This window comes from Eretmochelys imbricata, chromosome 8, assembly GCF_965152235.1.
Source record: "Eretmochelys imbricata isolate rEreImb1 chromosome 8, rEreImb1.hap1, whole genome shotgun sequence".
Classification (NCBI taxonomy): Eukaryota; Metazoa; Chordata; order Testudines; family Cheloniidae; genus Eretmochelys; species Eretmochelys imbricata.
In genome coordinates this window covers 57,132,853-57,156,967 of record NC_135579.1, presented here as the reverse complement: position 1 = coordinate 57,156,967, position 24,115 = coordinate 57,132,853, and the positions used below count along the sequence as shown (strand labels likewise).

General features: G+C 41.9%; 1 protein-coding gene across 1 annotated transcript in view; it reads right to left on the bottom strand.

Moving 5' to 3' along the window:
- The window catches only part of PLA2G4A (phospholipase A2 group IVA), a 134,414-nt gene extending 115,814 nt beyond the window's left edge, over positions 1-18,600 (bottom strand). Inside the window, exon 1 of the mRNA XM_077825030.1 lies at positions 18,513-18,600. The gene's annotated coding sequence lies outside the window, so the exon portion shown is untranslated. The remainder of the gene's footprint in view (positions 1-18,512) is intronic.
- Between the last annotated feature and the right edge of the window lie 5,515 nt (positions 18,601-24,115).

The window sequence follows — 24,115 nt, the reverse complement described above, 5'->3', positions numbered from 1 at the left end:
GTACAGGCTTGAAATAAGTTACTTGGCACAGCTCTTCATGTTTTAGCTTATAATTCCAGTGCTTATGCAAAGAGTTTTAGTAAAAGGAAATGTTCCTCATACAGGGGCATGACATTACAAAGGTCCTGTGAAGGCCTGTGACAAAAGCACATCATTATACATAATTATGCTGCATGCCAAATTTTGGGAAAGTTAGACAAATGAATTGCAATAATCGTTGATATATTATTATTGCACTAAGTATTTACATATAATGTAAAGAATACATTCAGAGACCCATGATGCCAACAGAACGAGTAGGTGTTTCCATGGAAGGAAGATTTCATAGAGTTCTTACATACAAGTAACATTTTTTTCAGTATTGTATTTTTTACATTTATTCAACTTCTAAATCAACAGAAATAACAAAACTAGCTCCAAGGCAAAATATTCAAATGAAAGATTCCAAGAGTATTTAAAAGTGGAGAAGATCATTGTCTAACTACAATGGAATCTGGACCAGTGGAATGATATTTAGCTGCCAGAGATTCTAAAAACCCAAACAAAAGTAGTCTCCTCAGTGTACTGTGGGACTCCCTGAAGGCTTACATGAGATACACAATCATTTATTTTTGTCATCAATAAAAGCCCCCCAAAAAAATCAAAAAGAAGAACTTGAAAAACCTAAAACTGAGTCAATGGAAAAAAGGAAGCATTTGGGGATCGCCCCAGCAATGACAATCATAGCACAACAATCGTTATCCACATTTTTACTAGATAATTTTATTTCAAGCAAAGAGTGAGATAGGCTTGCAGGATAAGTATCTTTGCAGTACAAGTGGGATAGATGTAAGAAAAATGGTGAACCAGTTGTGTTAGCTGGAAGCCCAATCAGTAATTCCAGAAATAAAAACAGCCTCTTTTAAAAAAAAAAACTAATTAATTTGATGAGGACACAGCAGCAAAATGAGGATAGGCACTAGCATGGAATTAGGGGGCAGGCTACAACTTATTAAACATTAACACGGGGAGGAGAGCTACTCGCCCATCACCTATACTTCCCTACATCGGGCATTTAATTAGTTCCACTGCAGGGTTACAGGGTTACCATATAACCCATAACTGGCACCAAGGTTACAGAGCTCCTTTCATATACCCCATAATGCGGGTTAGGTGTTCCTCAGTTTATTACTCAGGACTCAGCTCTCTCTGAGCCCTAGCACCGTCCCGCTCCCCCATGAGGAAGACAGAGGGTGCACAGATTGGGCTCAGCTCACTAGGGCCACATGGTCTGACCTCAGCCTGTAAAAGCCACAAGATCTCACTCTTTCACATGAGCCCAAGGCCCATCACCAAAATCCAAGGCCTATTACCTCTGGGAACTGTTCATTCTATTGTCTCAACTGCACTGAACACCGGCCACAAGTTGCAATGAATAAACACCCTCACCCCAGTACCTCAGTTACGTACTAAGCATGTTCCTACTCAACCCACTGTGGCTTGATGGTGCTGCAAGGATAGCAAAAAACTCCATGGTCCTCTGCCAGTTGGCCTGGGGGAGAAAAATTACTTCCTGACCCTCTAAACAGGTAATCGGGTAGATCAGCTGCATCTGTCAGACCACAGTCCCATTCCTAGTTTGGGTGGGTAGGGTGGGCTGCTGAAACGGAGCTGATAGAGCTTCCAGAAGGCCCCAGCACAGGGGCTAAATCCTGGGAGCTGGGGAATGCTGGCCAGTCAGCATCCTTCTCCCGCAGTGGGCCAGTGGGTGCCAAAGACTCCCAGCGGGAAGAGCTACCTACTGTCCCTTGGGAACTGTCTCCCTCCATTGCTACTGTGACTGTCCCCCTTTCACTTCTGGGCCCCTCAAGTTCCCCTCCCCACATTGATGTGGGTGGGTGGCATTTGTGGGGTTTTCATTTTGGGGAGCTCAACTTGGACAAAGAACCCACAATCCCATTTTAAGTCCCAGGATGCTGCAGACACACAGCCCCTCTCAAAACTGAGCCCTCAGTGTCTCAGACTAGGCACTCCAAAATGAAGGCACTTAAAGCCAATGGGTCATTTTGAAAATTTTGACTGCAGTGACAAATACCAAAACAATACATGAAATATATGCAAGATTATGAAACAATATATAGCCCTAGGTGCCCCATCTGAACAAGTGGGATACATTTGTTTGGGGAGTGGGGTTGCATATCCCTTTAAAAAATGTTAATGGCAAACACACAACAAGAGTTTGCTCCTGTTGTCTTTGGCCAGATATTCTACTTCAGGTACTGTGTGCTGGCGGATGCCCTCTTCCCAGCAAGGGGATGCATTTCAGAGAGACTGCATATAACCACGAAAGCTACTTACTATGAAATGCTCTGCTATGGTTATTACAGGGCAGGAGACTGAAATCTCCAGGCAACTCATTTAAAAAGCCTTAGAAATAATTTGTAGCACTTTATAGGATGGTCTTCTGGCTAGAGTGATGAACTTGGACTCAGGACATCTAGCTTTAGTTCCTGGGTCTGTCACAGATTTCCTGTATGACCACAGGCATGTCACTCAAGCTCTCTGTACCTCAGTTCCCCATCTGTAAAATGGAGGAATACTTACTGTCTCCCACCCTCTCTCTTGTCTATTTAGGTTATAAGCTCTTTGGGGCAGTGACTGTCTCTCACTATATGTCTGAATAGTATCTAGTGCAATGGGCTTCCATTCTCAAGTGCAGTCTTTCAGCACTACTGTAAACAATAAATAATAAGTGCTATTTAAATGTTAAGGATTAATATTCGTGGGTTCCGTACAATTAAAACTTGATGAGTCATGCTCAAGACTTACCACCCATTTAAACCAAACATGCAAATATTTCAGTTAAACACCTTCGATTCAATGAATTAGGCTCTAGAACAAGTTATGGAAACTCTAGAGCTTTCCAGATTTGTGGGCACATCTAAGGATGCATCAAAGCATCCTATAGCACGCGTTCTACCACGTTTTCACCACAGCCAGGTTGGACTAAGAACTGTGGTCACAGGGTTTGTCATCTTTCACTCAGAACTTTAGCTGAACGTGACTCTGTATTAGCATGACTATTGTTGTGGTTTGGGTTTATTTGATCTTTTAGACACAAATTGGTGATAAAGGGTGTATCTATGCTACTTCCTTTGGCCTTCAGTTTAATAACATGAAATCATGACAAATTCTTTTGAGATGTGTGTGTGTGTGAAAGTAAATCCTCAAAGTAATTCATTACAACTTTCTAGTAAAGTAGGTGTTAATTAAAGTATTGCTGAAATGTTTAGCATCCTATTTAAACAAAACTAATAAAGTATCATTGCAATATTTTATAAAATACATCTAATTCATGGCAAGAGGTTAAATAATGCACATTTGATTATTTTCCCTATATTTATTAAAAAATAGATTTTTGGGGCCAGGATGGAAAATGGTGCATTTAATGCTTAGGAAAGATTTCTCATTCATAGACCAAGACACACAAGCATTTTATTTATACACAGAAATTTCTCTACCTTGCACCATCAGTGTGCTGATAGATATGCAAACTCTAGACACAAAAAGATAGTTCCTTTTCCATATTCATTTAATCTTTGGCTTCTCTGTTGAGTTCGTTCTGCGGGGGGCAGAGGAAGTTGTGTGACACTGGCAGACCAGGAGCCAGCTTATGCCAAGGCACCTAGCCCTCACTGAACACTAACAAATGAATAGTTGGAAACCAGTCTGACTCATCTGTGTTAGCATTATTAAAATAGACTTGAAGATACAATTGACCTGGGGTAGGTGACTGGTCCTTTTGGACTGGGAATAACCTGAATATAGTTATGATTTTTGCTGTAAGGAAGCATCTATCACAAAGGCAAGACTGCGGGGTGCAAGATAGACCAGAGTGTCCAAGGCAACTGTCTGTGTCTCCATGCTAAGGGTGTTATAGTGCTTGAGGAGTTCACATTTGATACTTGGTTGGTGAAATATAATTATAGAACACACAGTCATTTGGGGTTTGTGTCCTGGTTTGTAATCGTTTGCCTTGAGACTGGCACCCATATTCATGAGCCATTCCAGACAGCTTGACAATGGACACCTATCTAGTGAGGTCTAAGGTCCTGATCCTGCACTCTGCCCCAGATGGGCACAAACGTCCATTTGCATGGAACTCAACCTCATTTCACACAGGCCAAACGACCAGCTGAGCAGCAGAGGAGAACTTTCAATCCAAAATGTGAACCTTTACAAAACAGATTTTTGGGCTATTTAACTGTTCTGGAAGCCCAGGATCACATCAGTATAGTACAGAATATATTAATCAGTTTTGATATTCTGTATCTGTTCAATTTAAATAAGAAGTAAAGGAGACTCTGCTGTGCTTGACAGACAGAAAGCCAAAACTGAAAGCTCCCATCTCCCCCAAAATCTTCTCTCCTTGTCAGCAGGGCGAAGCAGCACTGTCGTCCTGTGTGCTACTGGGGCAGGTGTGGAGGTGTTCCGCTAACTGCTGACATAATAACATGTGACTGCTTTCCAGCTGCTACAAGGGTGTATTTCTGCTCCTCTATGCCTCCCACAACCTCTGCTTCTGAGTCCTCTACCCAGTGAATAGTTCCAGTGACTGAATCTGTTGTTGCTCAAAGCTTCTCCAGCCGGTGGCATTTAAATTAATTTTCTCTGTTTTGCGGCTGCCCTTAGAATTCTGAACAACAGCAGTGAAAACTCTGAGCTGCAACAAAGGCACTAGTGTGGACTCTCTTCAGATTTAGGAAAACAGCACTGCATCAGTTCACACTTTCATTCATGTTTGAAAGATTATCTTCACAGCCAGAAATTAGCAACAGTCAGAACCTCAGGGGTGTAAATCAGCATCACTCCACTGACTGACACTGATTTACAGCTGCTGAGAATCTGGCCCTCTTCCCCTTCTTCCCTGCCCCCCATTAAAATCTGGATTTGACAGCACTTGATTGTATTCACCAGGAATGATTTCTACTCATCCTGAGTGAGAGGATTTTTCAAGCCCTATTTTGACCAGATACAATGAATATCAAGAGACCTTGTACAGGAGAAGAGACCCAAACTACATCACAGGTAACAACAAAAGACATCAATATCTTAAGGCAGCCCTAACTGACCTTTAGGAATGCAACAGAACCAGTCTGACTCGATCACCAGCCACAGTTGATGACTCATAGCATCAACTAATAATCATGTAGGGTCAGTAAAAAAAAACCCAAATCTCTCACACTCTCCTAGGGACAGCATTTCACAATTAGGGAGTTTATGGGATTTCTGTGCTGTCTTCTGACTCATCCAGCGCTGGTCACTGTCAGAGACTGGTCAGCAGATTAGACAACCAGTGGGCCATTCTTTTCCATAATTTCCTATGTTCCCAATCTAACTGTTCCTTAGGACATCCATGGCTTAGCTAGTAGTCAATTCAAACTAGCTTTTTGTATATTAAACATTGCGTAGTTTTTCAACTCAGCCTTGAAAAAGAAATGGGAAATGAAATTACGTTAATTAGAACTGAATGGCAGTCAATATTTTGCTTCTCTGTGGCCTTCTCTCATCCCACATTCATATAGCATCATCATTTGTTGTAAGTGGACCTATGTGAAAGTTCCAATTTTCAGTAGAGGAGGGATCAAGATGCAAAATTCAGGCATGGTTTACACCTGTTTCTAATTTCCACTTTCCATTCACTTATTAAAATTCTTTTTACTGCCAACAAAACCCCTTGTCTTTTCCACTCCCCTCCCCACATCACATCACTTCTTTTTTTTTTAATCTGTGTTTTTTCATATGGCTCAAAATTATACGAAGAGCTGGGTGAAACCTCAGCTGTCTGTTGGGTGACCAGATGTCCTGATTTTATAGGGACAGTCCCGATTTTGGGGCCTTTTTCTTATATAAGCTCCTATTACCCTCCACCTCCTGTCCCAATTTTTCACGTTTGATGTCTGGTCACCCTAGCTGTCTGCTGAGAAAAACACAAACCAACCAAGAACAAAAACAGCCATATGTCCAACTGTCATAATATTTAATGAATTTGACATTGGGGGAGCTAATACTCCCAACTCTCCAACATTACCGTGAATATTTTTCGCAATGTCATGGAGCTCAGGAGGGAGATTTATCTATGGAGCAGGGGACTGAAGGTGTGTCTCTTTGGTTTTATACATGGTTCTATCACTGATTTACTACATGACCCTAAGCAAGCTATTTAACCTTTCGGGGCCTAAACTTACCGTTGTCAAATGAAAATAATGCTCACTTAGTTTATAGGGATTTGGGGAAGCTTAATTAAAGTTTGTAATGCACTTTGGCATCCTTGGACCAAAAAAGACCTATGTGCAAAGTATTAGTATAATTTGTGAGAATGGCAAATTGTTAAATTCACTAGCTCATTTCAGTGGAATTACTTGCATGAGTTACTGCTACTCCAAGTGAATAAAGATTGAAGAATTGGATCATTAATATGTAGTGACATTAAATGCACAAGAAGGTAGTCGAGAACCTTTGAAATACACTGCCACAGAACTGGAAGCAGGACCGGCTCTAGGCACCAGCAAAGCAAGCCCGTGCTTGGGGCGGAACAATTCCAGGGGCGGCGTTCCAGCCAGTTTTTTTTTTTTTTTTTTTTGACTGGAAGTAGAACTGGACAGCTGGGTTCTTTCCCATCTTTGCTGCTACAAGTTATTCCCTCTGAGTATCTGTATAAAATTTTTCACTCATGCCATCATTGACTCATGGTTACAGTGCTTCAGCTTTGAGCATAAAAGATAACTGTCCTGTTATAATAACAGTCCTAGTCCATCTTTTGTCTACAATCACTCTAGAGGAGTGTCAGCAAATTGGTGTCAAAACAATATCAAAAGACAAATACTAGCAGAAAAAAAGACCTTTCACCTAATCAGGACTAATAGCTGTAAACATAAAAATTATTCTCAATATACTAGGGGGGAGGAGGGAGAAAATGGGAGAAGAGGAAGAGAAGAGAGGATATTTGAATTATCCCGCAATATAAGAATGATATATATTGAATGTAATAAAATCCTAAAACAACCCCACAATCTGGATTCATGTTTTATACCCGCTGTCTATATGAAGTATGTATGTATGAAGTGGAGTTGTAACTCTGTTGTTCCCAGGATATTAGAGGGACAAGGTGAGAGAGACAGAAAAATTCTATGTGGCTCAAAAGCTTGTCTCTCACACCCATAGAAACTGGTCCAATAAAAGGTATTATCTCACCCTCCTAGTCTCTGTATGTAAAGTATGAGCGTTACTCCACATATTCATTTACGCAGATGCCGACAATTGAAAGAACTCTAACGCTGCAAGTGCCTCAAAAGCCATAAATGTTTCATAACTAAGGTTGTGTCTACACTAGCACTTTTGTCAGTATAATTTGTGTCACTAGGGGTGTGAAAAAACACCCCTCAGAGCAACATAAATTATACTGACAGAAGCACCAGTGTGGCCAGCACTATGTCGGCAGGAGATTGGGTGGTTGAGGGTGGTTTAATTACGCCAGTGGGAGAGCTCTCTCCCATTGGTGCAGAGCAGCAACGAAGGAGGTCTTACAGCGGCGTAGCTACATCGGTATAGTCGTGCCGCTGTAAGGTCTCTAGTGTACACATGGCCTAACTCTTGTGCAGACACTCCCCGACTTACGCAATCGTTCCATTCCAGAAAGCCTTGCGTAACTCGAATTTTGCGTAAGTCAGAAATGTATACCCAAACATTACGCCAAAAAAAAAAAAAAAAAAAAAACCACCCACCACCTATTTCTAGCTTACGGAACTTTTTCCGTAAGTGTAAATTTGCATAAATTGGGTCGTGCGTAACCCAGGGAGCGTCTGTCTACAACCCCATTTCAGATATGCTGCCAGGAAACATGCAGGGTTAAACACCAGGGCAGAATGAGATAGTTAAATTGAAAAGCTTTTAGATAAGAAGCTATCCTTTCTAACAAAATATTCTCAGTTCTACTAGGACCACGTAGAAGTAAACTGCTAAGCAACAGCAACTGGTTTTGCATAGGGATCCAAACAGTTGCAAATCAGGTTCAAAGTCCTGGTTCCATTGATACCCTATGTAAATCAGTGCTGTAAACCATACAATGTTTTTATGTCTCTATGCAACAACTGCCCATGGGCACTGTTCCCTCTAAGCTGTGTGCGTGTGCGCACGCACACAGATCCTAAACCCCGCGCTCATGGCGAAACACCACATGCACAACAATTTGCACAGAAGCACAACAATTTGCACAGAAGAAATTTTTTGCGCACACGGACTGTCAAAAATTAGAGGGAACATTGCCCATGAGCCTGATCCCAAGTTCATTGAAATCAATGAAAAGACTCTCTGACTTCAGTGGGCTTTGAATCAAGCCACATGTACACAGGGGTGTGGGGATTTTTATTTTTGCAAATTATAATCTAATAATTAACTAAATTTATTGCATGGTAAACAGTTCTAATAGTTAATCTCCACTTGTAAAGTGAGCCATCCATATACAGTATGTTCACAGATCAGGCCTAGAGAAATGCTATGCAAAAGCCAAGTCTTCAGTGTGCTAAACTGGCAACTGTAACAACCCAGGCAGATGGCAAATTGGGATTACCGATTGGTTAGGAATTGCACCTACAACTAGTCTGTGTTAAAACATCCCTTTATGTTTGTTACCCTGCCCTCCCCATCTACCCTGCCTCACCCACTTTGTCTCATCTATCTCTTGTCTTTCAGACTATAAACTGTTTGAGGCATGGACTGTCATTTACTATATGACAGTACAGTAGAGTGCCCTGGTCTTGGATGAGGCCTCTAGGCACTATCACAATGTGTGTTAAATAATAACAGTCTCATCTGATAGAAGAAATGCATGTTTCACTGATTTTTGCTGAGACGACGACCCTCAGGGAGAGTGTGAGAAAAATGGCAGAGGTGGATCAGGTTAGGCAGCTAGGTCTAATATTAGGTAGCTATGGAAAGAGATGAATTTGACAGTGGTTGCAGTCTCCTATTGTCCTCTTCTCTCTCTCTTTCCAAAGTTAATATATTTAGATTTACATTAGGTTAATGTTAGGTGATAGAGAACAGAAAAAAAGTTAAATGGAGGCTGGACTTTGCAAATATATTATGTAGCAAGGTTTATGCTAACAAGGAGCTTATGTATGCCATGACTGGGGTGTTACTATGCGACATGTATTCTTTTCTTTTGCTAAACTTTGTACTTTTAAAATTATAGGCAATCATATTAATAAATAGACTATTCACAAAATAACACTGCAAAAGTGTATCATGCAGGTAGAAAGATGTATTTTACTTGGTTGTACTCTCCTTGTCATTTGCCATTATCAGCACTAGCCTCTGCTGGAGAAGAGAATTCACTTCAACGGACACATTTTCAGTCACCCCTCTGGTCAGTAGCCTATGTTAAATTAACTCTGCGCTCTCCGTCCACTTCCTGGTGAAAATGCCATAAGGTCCAAAGTCACCACCATAAGTGCCAATATTTTGGCAGTCTCAGCAGAAAGACAAGATCCTGTATAGATTAGGGATAGGGTATGGAGCCTGACCAACCATCTCATACACAGCAATAGTCCCTTCAAGTAAAAGTAGTTGATGAGGCACTATGGAAGAAACCATTGTACCTTTGCTACATCCATTCTTTTGATAAATAGAGGACTTCAAACTCAATGGTTTTCAACCTATGTCACATGTCCCAAACTTTTTTGTTAATTGTACTAATTATGTTGACTTTCACACTCCACAGAACAGTTATCTGCGGTATTCTACCTGCAAGCAACTGATTACATTGATGTACCTTGTTTTACCCCTTACTAGATTAGCAAATCCTTCCAATTTGGGAATTTAGGGAATTATTGTGTTTCCACTAGAAAATGGGGAAAAATATGTTTCTGAACTAGTTAGCACTCTCCAACACTTAAAACACTGAATCAGATTGTGCGCTGACGTACGACTCCATCATCTCCATTACAGTTAACATGTATTTCAGTGTAGACTTTATCTCATGTATTTATGCCCCATTACATGTATTTGAAGTAGTAAATGGAATCTGTGGAACAAAACAGAGGCTACATAATTTCATACAGAATAGACAATTTAGTTACCAGCTGTAATACCTACAAGCAACAAAGGGAATAGAACTTAGTGGGCCAGAGCCTGATTCCTGCTAAGTTTGTTTTCACCTCGCCACACTGCTTTCACAGCATGAGGGGTATGCTGGAAAAGGAGAAATGGCCAGGGTGTTGCTTCATTAGTGAACGCTGGCTGTCGGAACAGCACCCCTGAATGCAGTTACTGCCTCGTGTAACTTAGAGTAGCCCTAAAATGGCTCAAAGTTCTGCTGGAGGCTGAATCAGCTCCCAAGCTATCCCAAGATCAGGGACCTACATAACTTGAGCCATTTTTGAGATATTAAACATTTTGGTTTAGACTCTAGAGGGAAAATGTGTATTTGTATAATGCAAGTGACTTTTACTCATTTTTATTCAAAAAGCACCACCACACCCAAAAAATCAGGTTGGGGCTAAGATCAAGCAAGCAACATTCCAGCCCAAACAAAATCACTTTGAGAAAGTTATTAACAATTTCAACAGAATGGAAATTGGAACTCAACAATATGAATGGTGGGAGAAAGTGAATAGGGATGTGTTATTCACCCCTTTACATGACACCCAATGAAATTAATAGGCAGCAGATTTAAAGCAAACATAAGGAAATACTTCTTCACACAATGCACAGTCAACCTGTAGAACTGGATCAGGGTTGCCAATTTTGGTTGGACATATTTCTGGAAGTTTCATCACAGAACATAATCTTTACTTAAAGATTAATCTTTTATTCCAGAAGACTCCAGGACAATCCTGGAAGGTTGGCAACCTTAAACACATTGCCAGTTAATGTAGTGAAGTATAACTGGGATAAAAAAAAGAATTAGATCAGTTTATGGAGGATAGGTCCATCGATGGCTATTAGCCAAGATGATCTGGGATGCAACCCCATGCACTGGGTATCCCTAAACCTCAAAGTTCCAAAAGCATCTGGCACTGGCCAATGTCAGAGACAGGATACTGGGCTATATGAACATTTAGTCTGATGCAGTATGACCATTCTTAAGAATCATTTCAATGCCTTGCAACATATAAACCACAGTTCTGAAGCCTGATCATTCCATTAGTTGTGCATGTAAGTCACACTGATGCCTTAGTTGTAGTCACACATCTTACGAAGCCAGACAATCCCCTCCCGTGGGGAAAAGAAACATGGGAGACTACAACTTGTTCATAGAACCAACAGTTGTCAACCATATGCATTTATTGATACATCATCCCCCCAGTGGCAGACAGATCTGTAGGATCTCAAAACCACAGCGGATGATACAAGTTTTGCCCTCAGCCACCTGGAACCGCAAAATTCAGAGAGGAGTCCATGGAGCCAGAGACCTAGACCTCACATCACTACTCTCCCTTTGACGCATGGTTGCTTTAGGAGATACGTGGCAAGAGTTACTCATGCCTTCCATCGTAGCCCTTGGAACAGAAATGCTTGTACAAACTGTACTTCAGAAATCACTGTGTACTTTGCCCAGAGTCAAAAATAAAGTTTTCAATATGAATATTAGAGACAGCAAATTAAGCAGCTCTGTAGCATGAGAACAAGTTTGATCAGCTCCTTCATTGTATAAAATGAATATTTCCCTACTCCCCATCAATTGGGTATTTATTCACTTCCACAAAAATTATCCTATTCCATACAGTATTGGAAGCAGGGAGTGTAGAATGTAAGAACGGCCATACTGGGTCAGACCAAAGGTCCATCTAGCCCAGTATCCTGTCTTCCGACAGTGGCCAATGCCAGGTGCCCCAGAGGGAATGAACAGAACAGGTAACCATCAAGTGATCATTCTCAGCTTCTGGCAAACAGAGGCTAGGGACAACATCCCTGCCCATCCTGGCAATAGCCATTGATGGACCTATCCTTCATAAATTTATCCAGTTCTTTTTTGAACCCTGTTATAGTCTTGGCCTTCACAAAATCCTCTGGTGAAGTGTTCCACAGGCTGACTGTGCCTTGTATGAAGAAATACTTCCTTTTGTTTGTTTTAAACCTACTGCCTATTAATTTCATTTGGTGACCCTTAGTTCTTGTGTTGTGAGAAGGAGTAAATAGCACTTTCTTATTTACTTTCTCCACACCAATCATGATTTTAGAGACCTCAATCATATTCTCCCCTCCCCAGTCATCTCTTTTCCAAGCTGAAAAGTCCAAGTCTTATTAATCTCTCCTCATATGGAAGCCATTCCATGTGCCTAATCATTTTTGTTGCCCTTTTCTGAACCTTTTCCAATTCCAATATATCTTTTTTGAGATGGGGCAACCACATATGCACACAGTATTCAAGAGGTGGGCATACCATGGATTTATATAGAGAGATAAGAAGACAGAAAATATCATATTTTGCATCTCTTTCTTAATGATTCCCAACATTCTGTTTGCTTTTTTGATTGCCGCTACACATTGAGTCAAAAAAGCGAATGGAATGTTCTCTGAGGTATACAGCAAATGAAAGCCCTCAGGGAAGTCTGAATATCAGAGCTTTGAAGAAATTAGAGTTTTGTTGAAACCACTCCTTTCCTGCAACAAGTTGTTGTAACTCCCAGAGCAATGGTGGGCTCATTCCTCACTAAATTGCTAATTACTAAGCCAAGTTTTGGAATTTGTTTTTCAGACTGGTAAGAAAAGAATAAGGCTATATCACTGAGAGATGGGAAATACACACTTACTTATACACACTTATATCCCCGCCTATAAAGGCAAAGTCTTACTCAAAGCCTGTTGAAATCAATGGGAGTCCTTCCATTGACTTCAATGGGCTTTCAAACTAGAACCCTAGTCACCCTGAAAGGGGATGTCACAGAGTAAAACTGGAGTACAATTCAGCAAGACCCATAAGGCCACGTCTAACTTTAAATACATGAGTAGCCCCATTGGTTTCAATGGCACTGCTCACGTGCTTGCAGTTAGGCATGTGCTTATGTGCCACACTGAACCGTGGCACTGGAAATAAATAATTTCATGGGGAATAAATAATTCAGGGGACCCAAAACCTGCAATTATTTTAGTGCTTAAATCATATGTTGACTGGTAAGCACCTATATCTTTGCAATTCAATTATCTGTAAGGGGACTGTTGCCCCCTTACTAACATTCAGTGGGGGTGTTTTAGTTGCTAGCTCCCAGTACTAAAAAGGGGGAAGGGTCGATGGGGGATCAGGACCCTGAGACTGACAGCCCCCAGGAACAACGGGGAGAGGCCAATGCTCCAGGTCAGCCTGAATGACTGGGCGAGCAGGCTAATGAGGGAGTCAGGAGGTCAGGGAGGTCCTGTCCTCTGTGTGAGCTGGATTTGCCTGGATCAGACAGAGTGGGTCTGAGCTAAGGGGAAAGCAGGGCCCAAGCTGAGCTGGAGAGCAGAGCTGTGCCAGATCCAGAGGGACCAGAAAAGCAGCCCAGAGAGAGCAGAACCTGTTCTGGGAGCAGAGCTGCAGCAACCAGAGCCAGAGGGGCCAAAGAAGCAGCCCAGAGAGCTGGAGGCAGAGCAGCAGCAGTACAGAGACAGAGTGGTGGAGCTGGGGTTGGACCAGTCTGGAGCTGGGAGCAGCTGGGAAGACCAAGGGGGACCCTGGGCAGCAGGCCCAGCACAGGGAGACGCCTCAGCCAAGAGGCTCGGCAGGCCAGGCTTGGATTGTAACCCCGACAGGGCGGGGGCGACACTGGGAAGAAGGGTCCTACCACTTAGAGCCTGAGAGCGTGTGGCCACCACCAGTGTCCTACCCACAGCATCCCTACAGCACAGCCAGGGTCTGAGAAGAAGGCCTGGGACTTACAGGGAACAGACTGTGAACTGCCCTGACATTCCAGAGACACGGTTCGTGATGTTCCCTGCCACAGAGCAGGTTGATGTGTTTCCTTTAACCTTTGCCATTTTTCCTTATTCTTTTTAAACTTAATTGTTGATTAAATAACTTGCATTTGCTTTGTATGTAATGGTCAGTGGGTCAGAGAAGTGCCCAGTGCAGAAAGTACTCCAGAGTGGGGACACCCTAGCCCCTGTCCTATGTGACCACAGCAGGGTTGGGGGTCGAGCCCCCCAGGAATCCTGGGCCCAGCCTTGTTGGGGTTACGAGGACTCTGCCAGACAGGAGAGTGGAAGGGGAGTCCTCAAGGGCAGGGAGGCCACTGGGTAAAGGAAGTGGGAGCGAGGACTCAGATCCTTTCACTAGCCCACTTCACCGGGGTAGTGCAGAAGCCAGGAAAGTTCCCCACAATAGCGGGACTATTCGCCCGCTTATAATCTTTTGGAGGAACCATTGGCATATGGACCTTCCTGTCTGTCTGAGGTGGAAGTTTGTCTTGGCTCCCTTGATACTGTTCCCGCACGCACCCCCTTCTGTTTGTCCCTCTCCTCTTCCAGTGCGTATCTGAAAGGTTGCCCGACAGCCTGAACCTAGCGAAGTCAATTCAGATTTACTCAGGCCAGGGCATTTAGACTTTTCCCAAAATTATATACGGCTGGAAACTCACCACCACATTGTAACAGAACTTTCACACACTCCAGCACTGCTGGGGAGGTAGTACAGGGGACATACTCTCCAAGGTTCCACAAAGCCTGCTCATTAGCCTCTGGGCACCATACAGGGGTGTTCCCCAGAAAGTTCAGGGCTGGAAGACTGGCCCTATGCCACCTCATACCCAGCCCCCAATATACACACCTGCCACAGGCAGAAAGTAGTGTGTCTTTTTTGAGAGTTCATCTACACAGGGCAATTAACCAGCACAGCTGCAGCAGAATAGCTCCCCATGTGGCCAAAATATTCTGAAGAAAAACAGACTTTATCCTGGAATACGTACGTCACTTTTGAAGAAGAGTAATTATTCCAGAATAAAACTGCTTGTATTTCAGAACAGAATGCCTGCAGGGGGAGTTATTCCAGAACAGCCAATGATACAATAAAGCGCCAAGCATGCTCAAGAAGAGAAAAACCAGCACTGACTTTCAGGCTGAGTCTGCAGTATTGGCTGTTAGAAAAGACACTTTCCACTTGCAAACTCTGCATATTTGATCAGGAATCATTGACACAAAAGCACGGCTGCAATAGCTTTCAACAAGTATGTATGAACTTCATAAGACAACAGCACAATTTTAAAGTGTTCCTGACTTTAATTAAAACCTTCCACTACCACCTCACAAAACCAAACAAAGGACCTAAACCTCACTCAGGGCTTGTTCAAAAAAGGATGGGTCCCTGTGAAGCTATTCAATTGGGGCCCGTTTGTAAGGGCCAACAGTCAGCGTATGCCCTTCTCCCTACCTCAAATAGCTTTACCATGCCAGATGAAAGAGCTTGTAGTAGGGAGATTTTTAGAGGCAAAAATGACAGTTGCACACCTAACTATATAGGTGAGGTTTTTCAGGAGTGGGTGGGTGAGATTCTGTGGCCTGCGTTGTGCAGGAGGTCAGACTAGATGATCATAATGGTCCCTTCTGACCTTAGTATCTGTGAATCTATGAAACTATCATTTTTGTCTGAAAATCTCCTCTCTAGATACCACATGGGGAAAGGAAAGATTAAGCCTAAAATTGGGGGAAAGAAAATAGGTACACAAGCCCCTAGTGGGCCCAGCTTATTCTCCATAGAGTCCTTCATCAGTACAAAGGGGTTGACTCCTCACACCAATCAAAACTGGATCATTGACACTGATGAACAGCCCTCTCTGGCCTTGGTGAGGCAGACCCCGCTGCCCCCAAAAATATCCTAGGGGGCCCCTGCCATTGCAAAGATGGAAGCCTTGTCTGAACTAGCCTGGTCCTCAGTGAGGACGAAGCCCATAGCAAGTTTCAGATCCCAGTCTTTTGTTGTTGTTTTTTAATGCACTAGCCCAGTCTATGGTTAGAATTATTAATTATTAGTAAATAGAAAAAGTGTACACTCTCAGAGCTCAAACAGCTGATGGGATTTCACTCAAAAATTTTCAGACACAAAAGACAACTTCTGACATTTATAATCATGCACCCCTAACAAGTGAAATATTGAGGAATATACAACCATCTGAAAATAGGGAAGCAAAATGGATACAGTTTTGTCACCTCTGCTCTAAAGTGCAACAACAGATGACCATTATAAATCAACAGCAATGTAACACTAGGAGATTTTTATATCTGTGTGTATGTGTACACACACACATATATACATGCGTGCACATGTGCACACAGAGAAAACAGGTCCACCACAGGAAGTTTGAAAACTATTGCTTAACCATTTAGCACATTACTTCTCTATATATTTCACAATGGGTTGCTTCATTAATCATTTAACTATTAGTAAGCTGGAGGGAGCAATTTACAGCAAACCTAGACGAGAACACAGAAATGGTGAAGTCGTCATTCTTTGAGAGAGCAGATCCAGCTGACTTTGACCTACAAGGCTAACCTTGACAGACAAGTCTGTTTCCCCAGGGCTTGAAATGTTATGGTGGACAGGAGAGTCTATTAACATTTTTAAAGCTCTCTGTTTTGATTTGCTGTGAGGATTGTTGTGCATTTATGCCATTGTCATTTAAATGCATCTTATAAGCGCTCTCTGTCTCAAGAGAGCTCACCACTCTTGAGCATAAGGATTTGTCTACACAGATAAATTAATCCAGATTCAGATAGGGTGTGAATTTAAAGTAGATTAAATATTCCTGATCAATGCCCTGTGTGGACACTCTTATTCTGGAATAAAAGTTATTTATTCCAAATTAAGATTTTTCAGAATAAAGCACTCTTATTCCAGAATAAGAGCATCCAAACAGGGAGTTGATCAAGAATAGCTATTTTGGAATAACTCTGCCAATAGATACAACCAAAGAGAACAGTAAATATCCTTCCAGAATTATTCACCTTTTCCTTCCCACTGTTAAAACTCAATTTTACTTAGTAGTAATGTCTCTCTTTTTCTGATTAAAATAAAATATTAAAGTACTTTATCCACAGCAGTGTAAGAGATCAAACAGTCCATTACAATGGCCTAGAACAGTGGTTCTCAAACTTTTGCATTGGTGGCCCCTTTCACACAACAAGTCTCTGAGTGCAACTCCCCTTATAAATTAAAAACACATTTTTAATATTAAACACTATTTTAATGATGGAGCAGAAATGGGGTTTGGGAGTGGAGGCTGATGGCTCGTGACCCCCCACAAACACCCATAATAACCTTTGACCCCCTGAGGGGTCACAAACCCCAGTTTGAGAACCCCTGGCCTAGAATATACATTTTTTGTAGGTCACCAGTAGTTTTATCAAGAGGTAGAAGCAGCAATAAACCAAGTTTGGTACACAATATGTCAGGGTCACAGATAAACAGTGTAGAATGGAAAGCACAGCAAAAAAAGGGTGAGGGAAGTAGGTGTGGAGGGGGTGTTCCTAAATGTCTGCAACTAGAAACAATTCTAAATGCTCCCAAATCACTCTATATATTTTGATTTTTTTATGCCATCTTTCCCAGGAACACAAAGCAATCACTTAGCCCCAAGCACAAAGTTTAAACATTGTCGTGATTTGTCTTCCAGCACTTGTTAGTGTTAGACATGTCAACTTAGAGACTGATACCTCACAAGCTGTACATATAGGATGAGACTTTATTAACATAAATAAATCTATCTTTACAAATAATTGTTTGTGCTTCCTCCATCAATACACATTTAAACTTTCACCCTGGCTAAAAAGCATGGGAGTAACTTTCACAGTTTAGGTTTCCTTCTCTGGTAGTGTAGTTGCTCCCTAGCAATGATTTTCAGAAAAGAAAAAGAAAAGGAGGACTTGTGGCACCTTAGAGACTAACCTATTTATCTGAGCATAAGCTTTCGTGAGCTACAGCTCACTTCATCGGATGCATCCCAGAATGCATCCGATGAAGTGAGCTATAGCTCACGAAAGCTTATGCTCAAATAAATTGGTTAGTCTCTAAGGTGCCACAAGTCCTCCTTTTCTTTTTGCGAATACAGACTAACACGCTGTTACTCTGAAAGAAAATAAAGCCATCCTGCTACAAACTACAGCAAAGAAAATTTCTCTGATAAGGTGATTAGTCCCAGCCTGAAGGGTTAGGAATCGTGGGATCAGCAACCACTGGGTTACATGATCACATGGAAACATATTAAAGTCTCCCCGTGTTTTAAAAGTTTTCCTTCATGTTCACGATCTGACACACCCCTTTCTGGGTTCAGTTTTGTTTTAATATGGCTAAACAAGTATTTTTAGTATTAAAAATCGCTTGTACTGCTTCCTTGTTTCAAGTTGTAACAAGTACACTTTAAAACTATATAAAAATGATCCATCACATCTGTTAACTCCCTCCTCTGGCTAAGCTACTTTTTTCCCTTGGTAACTGGACAAAATAAGTAGCAGTTTAAAACAAAATTTAAAAACAAACCAGACCAAGAATGAGTTGTATTTCTTACAGTTTCAGTGTTACATCAGATCCCTCTGGGCTTGTACATCCCTCTTGCTTTCTAGGCAGGATCCTTTTTTTCATTGCTTGGATAGAGAAGTTTTCAGCCGTAATAAATGGGTGGAGCTGAAGTGTCAGCTGATCTATTACAGCTGTCTCTCTCTCTTAAGGTGGTACTGAGGTATAAGTAAGCAAACAGCACCTTGGAGTAATACTGATGAACATCATTTGATACTTAGCACGGAGAAAAATTGCAAGGGGTGAAAGCACAGAGAGTTAGAGATATATCTCAGCCCCAAGGACAAACTTTAGTGATCAACGGTATGACATTAGAGTTATCACATTTAACAATTACCAAGTGTTAACTTATTAATATACATATGCAAACAGCTAAAAAAAACTTTGGTGATTGATGGGCATGATCTGAAGAGAAGGCTTTCAGAAGAAAGAGCAAGGAGCTGAAGTTTGTAAGACAGTCTTAAGGAAATGCTGTCAAATACAAAACAAGTGCCTCAAATTCTGGCAATATTGCCTCATTTCTTATGGAAAGGCTATTCGCAAGTAATAATTTGCAGATACTTATTCACAACATTGTTCATCTTTCTAGATCATCTACATTAAACAATTTTTCTATAGAACTCAAGGAAAACAATATTTTCTGTACAAATGCTATTTTTAAAACCTTAGAGAATTTACTGGAAAACAATTTCTCTGCAGGCTTGTTGAAGGTTTGTTTGTTTTTTGTTTTGGTGGTTGTTTTTTAAATCTGACCTATAGACTTCTATATCAGGGATACAATTGTCTGTCAAATATTAATATGACTTTTCCACAAGAGGATGTAATGTTAGGGTGAGAATTTAGTAACTGCTAAGATACCACGACAGCTACCCTAGGACTACAATAGATTGGAATTGTACAACACTGGGAGCTTATTTACACAGAAACTTGCATTAAAATAACTAATTTGTTTTAAATCAGACCTTTTGTTATTTTATGGCAAGTCTATGTGGGGGGACATTTCAAAATAAGTGTCCTATTTTTATTATTATGTGTATTACCGTAGCACCTATCAGCCCTAGTCATGGACCAGGACCCCATTGTGCTAGGCACTGTACTAACAGAACAAAAATGGCCCTTGCCCCCCAAAAAGTAAAATTTTTAGTAATTCACAGTGTAATTTTCAAGAACAGGTAAGCAACATAAGCACCTATGGGCTATGTCCCTTTCAGCACAAATTTCTCCAAATACACACAGCAACCTTAAGTGTTTCACCATTTGCCAGTGTTCATGCAGGGTCCTAAATTTTCTGACCCACAGCCTAGCCACAGGCTTTGGCGTTGGACCAAGCATTTAGGAGATTTCTCAGACTTTGAGGACTGCCTCCCAACTCTCATGGCTACCGACAACACAATTGGAAAAGATAGCTCTTGAAACCCACCACATTAAATGAAGTGACATTTATGTGAGTCTTTTAACCATGTAGCCAAATTAAAGAAAGACAAATAGAAATGGTGTGGAGGAGATTTAATCAGATGACACGAAAGTCTCTGGGTTTTTTGAGATACTACACTAGAGCATTTATTACTTTCAAAAAGTAGTATTTGCTTATTAAAGCTTGGGTTTTGAAGCAAACACAAAGCTCCTATGCCTATTTGCATATGAAAATTATTACTGTTTTACTCAGTCAGTTTCCCATTGTCAGCTGTCCCCTGGCATGTATGCATTACAATGGGTTCTTATTAAGTAAACCACAGCACCCATCACCCAATCTCATATAACTCCATTGGCTCCCTACTTGGTTTATAATTCAGGGCATAGTTATATCTTTAAAGAGGTGTTCAAAATATTTTTGTTTATTTTTGCAATATCATGACCATCAAAACCTTTTATTGGCCGGAGCACTCCCGGGTAGTATAGTAGTGCCTCTACAGGCTGAAACCTGAGTGCATCATTTCTAGCCCTCAGAGTTTTCAGATGGGCTAAACACGCACAACTGGGGCCAGATTCTCAAGAGCTCGGCTCCTTTTTACGCACCAAAACAAAGAGCTAGACTTTCAAGAGTGCTCAGCCTGTTGGATGTTGAGCTTTTTCAAAAATCTGGCCAAGAGTTTGATAATGGGAGCTGCAGGATGCAGAGTATTTTTTAAAGTCTGGCCCTTATTTAGATGCCTAAATAAGAGCTGAACTCCTTTGAAAACCTGGTCCCAAAAGGGGTGAGGAGAACACAGAGGGTCTTAGTATTGGTGAATAAAAAAATATGATCCCACTAAGCACAGCAACCTGAAGGGTACATTTTCATAAAGCAAAAATAAAAAAATGCACCCACATTCTCCATCTGAGGTGCACAGAGATGTACAAAATTAGCAACACCATTATTAAACAACATGCAGCAAATTAGCCACCAGTCCCCTATATACAGGAATGTTGGGTTTCAGTACCACTTCCCTGTCACAACCAAGTTTTCCCCAGTCTCGAATATCCCCCGATGTCTGTGATGTGATAAAAGTGCAGGGGAACTCAGGCAGCTACCTTTGAATTAGCATTATGTCCAACCTGGAGGGTGAAAGCCTGCAGAATTAAATGATTGTTAGTGCTCCTGAAGAACGGAAAGGTACAATAGCTTCTCTTTAAAGAACACTTCTTAGGCCTCTCTATTAATTGCCCCATGTCCTATCTTCCCATTTTTGAGGAATATTATGAAGAAAATTGCAGCAGGACAGCTCCAGCACTAGGAAGATGGTTCGGGTCCCTTTGCTTCCATGTGGTTTTCGGCTGCAGATGGTGGTTTTGGCTGGTGAGCTCCTTCAATAACACAGGGGAGAAGGTGTTTTTAGCACATCCATAGACCTCAGATGGTGTCTGATGGGGTTACTCTTTAGTGTCTCTACTTTTTTTCCCCTGAGCTGTGCCTAAATGCTTGTCTTCAAGGACAGTGCTGCGGCTGCTGCAGTACTTTAGTGAAGACGCTGCTATGCCGACCAGAGAGCTTTTCCTGTCAATGTAGTTATCCATCTCCCAGAAAGGCAGTTGCTATGGCATTGGGAGAAGCTCTCCCATCAGCATAGCACTGTCTACACGGGGGGTTAGGTCAGTATAAATACGTCACTCAGGGGTGTGGATTTTTTATACCTCTGAGCGATGTTATACTGATACAGGCCTGTAGTGTAGACCTGTCCTAAGACTGATATGGCAGAACTAAGAGCCAGGCAGAGACAGCAACAGAGAACTCAGCAGTCTCATGCTTAAACACAAAACACCCTGTTTGTTTGGGGATTCAGATTTACTCAGAATACAAACTTTTAGTACCATCTCTGGCTATATTTCTTCCATGCAGCTTTACAGTCAGTAAACCCCAAAACAAAGTTACAAATCAATAAACAAGGTAGCTCTTACGATTCACTAATGCTGCCTGTCCTGGTTTTCAGTCACAACACCTGGATCTTGGTTTGCCACAGGAATAACCCAGCCCTTCTCTAGGGTGCTGCATCTAAGAAGAAGGGAAAATATCAGTTGTCACCTGTCTTTTGCTGCTTTGTGATACACACGGAACATCTGAGAGGGTTTTATTTCTGTTATGATAGTTTTTCTTTTTAATTTATTAGAAATGTCAGTCTTTTCTGCCTTACTTCTCCTAAAAGACTGAAAAGCCAATAGATTTAGGTCAGGATAAACAGCAAGTTAAAGTGACCAGACTATCAAAATGACAAAGGACACCCATTACACCCCCACACCCCAGTACAGAGCTCATTCCCCACACTTGCCCACAGTCCTTGCCTCCTAAGCTCATGCTGCTAACAGCTGATCCCCACTACTGCCACCTCGTGATGCCAGTGCTGATGGCTGAGTGCTACTTCCTATAGGTTAACTGGTGATGCCAGTATAACCCAATGGATGGTATATGCTGTGTGTCCTGTTTTGTGCCCAATCCATATAGAGGATATGGGGCAGTTACAGCTCCCAGTTAGTTCAAGCCATAGAGACTCGTGCTTTTAGCCACAGAGGTGAGGTGACAGTATTGACAAAGATGGAGATCGTCCCAGCTGGCACAAACTTTGGTGGTGATACTGGCTGTACTATTGTAAAAAGAAAAGGAGTACTTGTGGCACCTTAGAGACTAACCAATTTATTTGAGCATGAGCTTTCGTGAGCTACAGCTCACTTCATCAGATGTATACCGTGGAAACTGCAGCAGACTTTATATATACACAGAGAATATGAAACAATACCTCCTCCCACCCCACTGTCCTGCTGGTAATAGCTTATCTAAAGTAATCGTCAGGTTAGGCCATTTCCAGCACAAATCCAGGTTTTCTCACCCTCCACCCCCCCACACAAATTCACTCTCCTGCTGGTGATAGCCCATCCAAAGTGACAACTCTTTACACAATGTGCATGATAATGAAGTTAGGCCATTTCCTGCACAAATCCAGGTTCTCTCACTCCCTCACCCCCCTCCAAAAACCACCCCCATACACACACAGACTCACTCTCCTGCTGGTAATAGCTCGTCCAAACTGACCACTCTCCAAGTTTAAATCCAAGTTAAACCAGAACATCTGGGGGGAGGGGGGGGTAGGAAAAAACAAGAGGAAATAGGCTACCTTGCATAATGACTTAGCCACTCCCAGTCTCTATTTAAGCCTAAATTAATAGTATTCAATTTGCAAATGAATTCCAATTCAGCAGTTTCTCGCTGGAGTCTGGATTTGAAGTTTCTTTGTTTTAAGATAGCGACCTTCATGTCTGTGATTGTGTGACCAGAGAGATTGAAGTGTTCTCCGACTGGTTTATGAATGTTATAATTCTTGACATCTGATTTGTGTCCATTTATTCTTTTACGTAGAGACTGTCCAGTTTGACCAATGTACATGGCAGAGGGGCATTGCTGGCACATGATGGCATAAATCACATTGGTGGATGTGCAGGTGAACGAGCCTCTGATAGTGTGGCTGATGTTATTAGGCCCTGTGATGGTGTCCCCTGAATAGATATGTGGGCACAATTGGCAACGGGCTTTGTTGCAAGGATAAGTTCCTGGGTTAGTGGTTCTGTTGTGTGGTATGTGGTTGTTGGTGAGTATTTGCTTCAGGTTGCGGGGCTGTCTGTAGGCAAGGACTGGCCTGTCTCCCAAGATTTGTGAGAGTGTTGGGTCATCCTTTAGGATAGGTTGTAGATCCTTAATAATGCGTTGGAGGGGTTTTAGTTGGGGGCTGAAGGTGACGGCTAGTGGCGTTCTGTTATTTTCTTTGTTAGGCCTGTCCTGTAGTAGGTAACTTCTGGGAACTCTTCTGGCCCTATCAATCTGTTTCTTTACTTCCGCAGGTGGGTACTGTAGTTGTAAGAAAGCTTGACAGAGATCTTGTAGGTGTTTGTCTCTGTCTGAGGGGTTGGAGCAAATGCGGTTGTATCGCAGAGCTTGGCTGTAGACGATGGATCGTGTGGTGTGGTCAGGGTGAAAGCTGGAGGCATGCAGGTAGGAATAGCGGTCAGTAGGTTTCCGGTATAGGGTGGTGTTTATGTGACCATTGTTTATTAGCACTGTAGTGTCCAGGAAGTGGATCTCTTGTGTGGACTGGACCAGGCTGAGGTTGATGGTGGGATGGAAATTGTTGA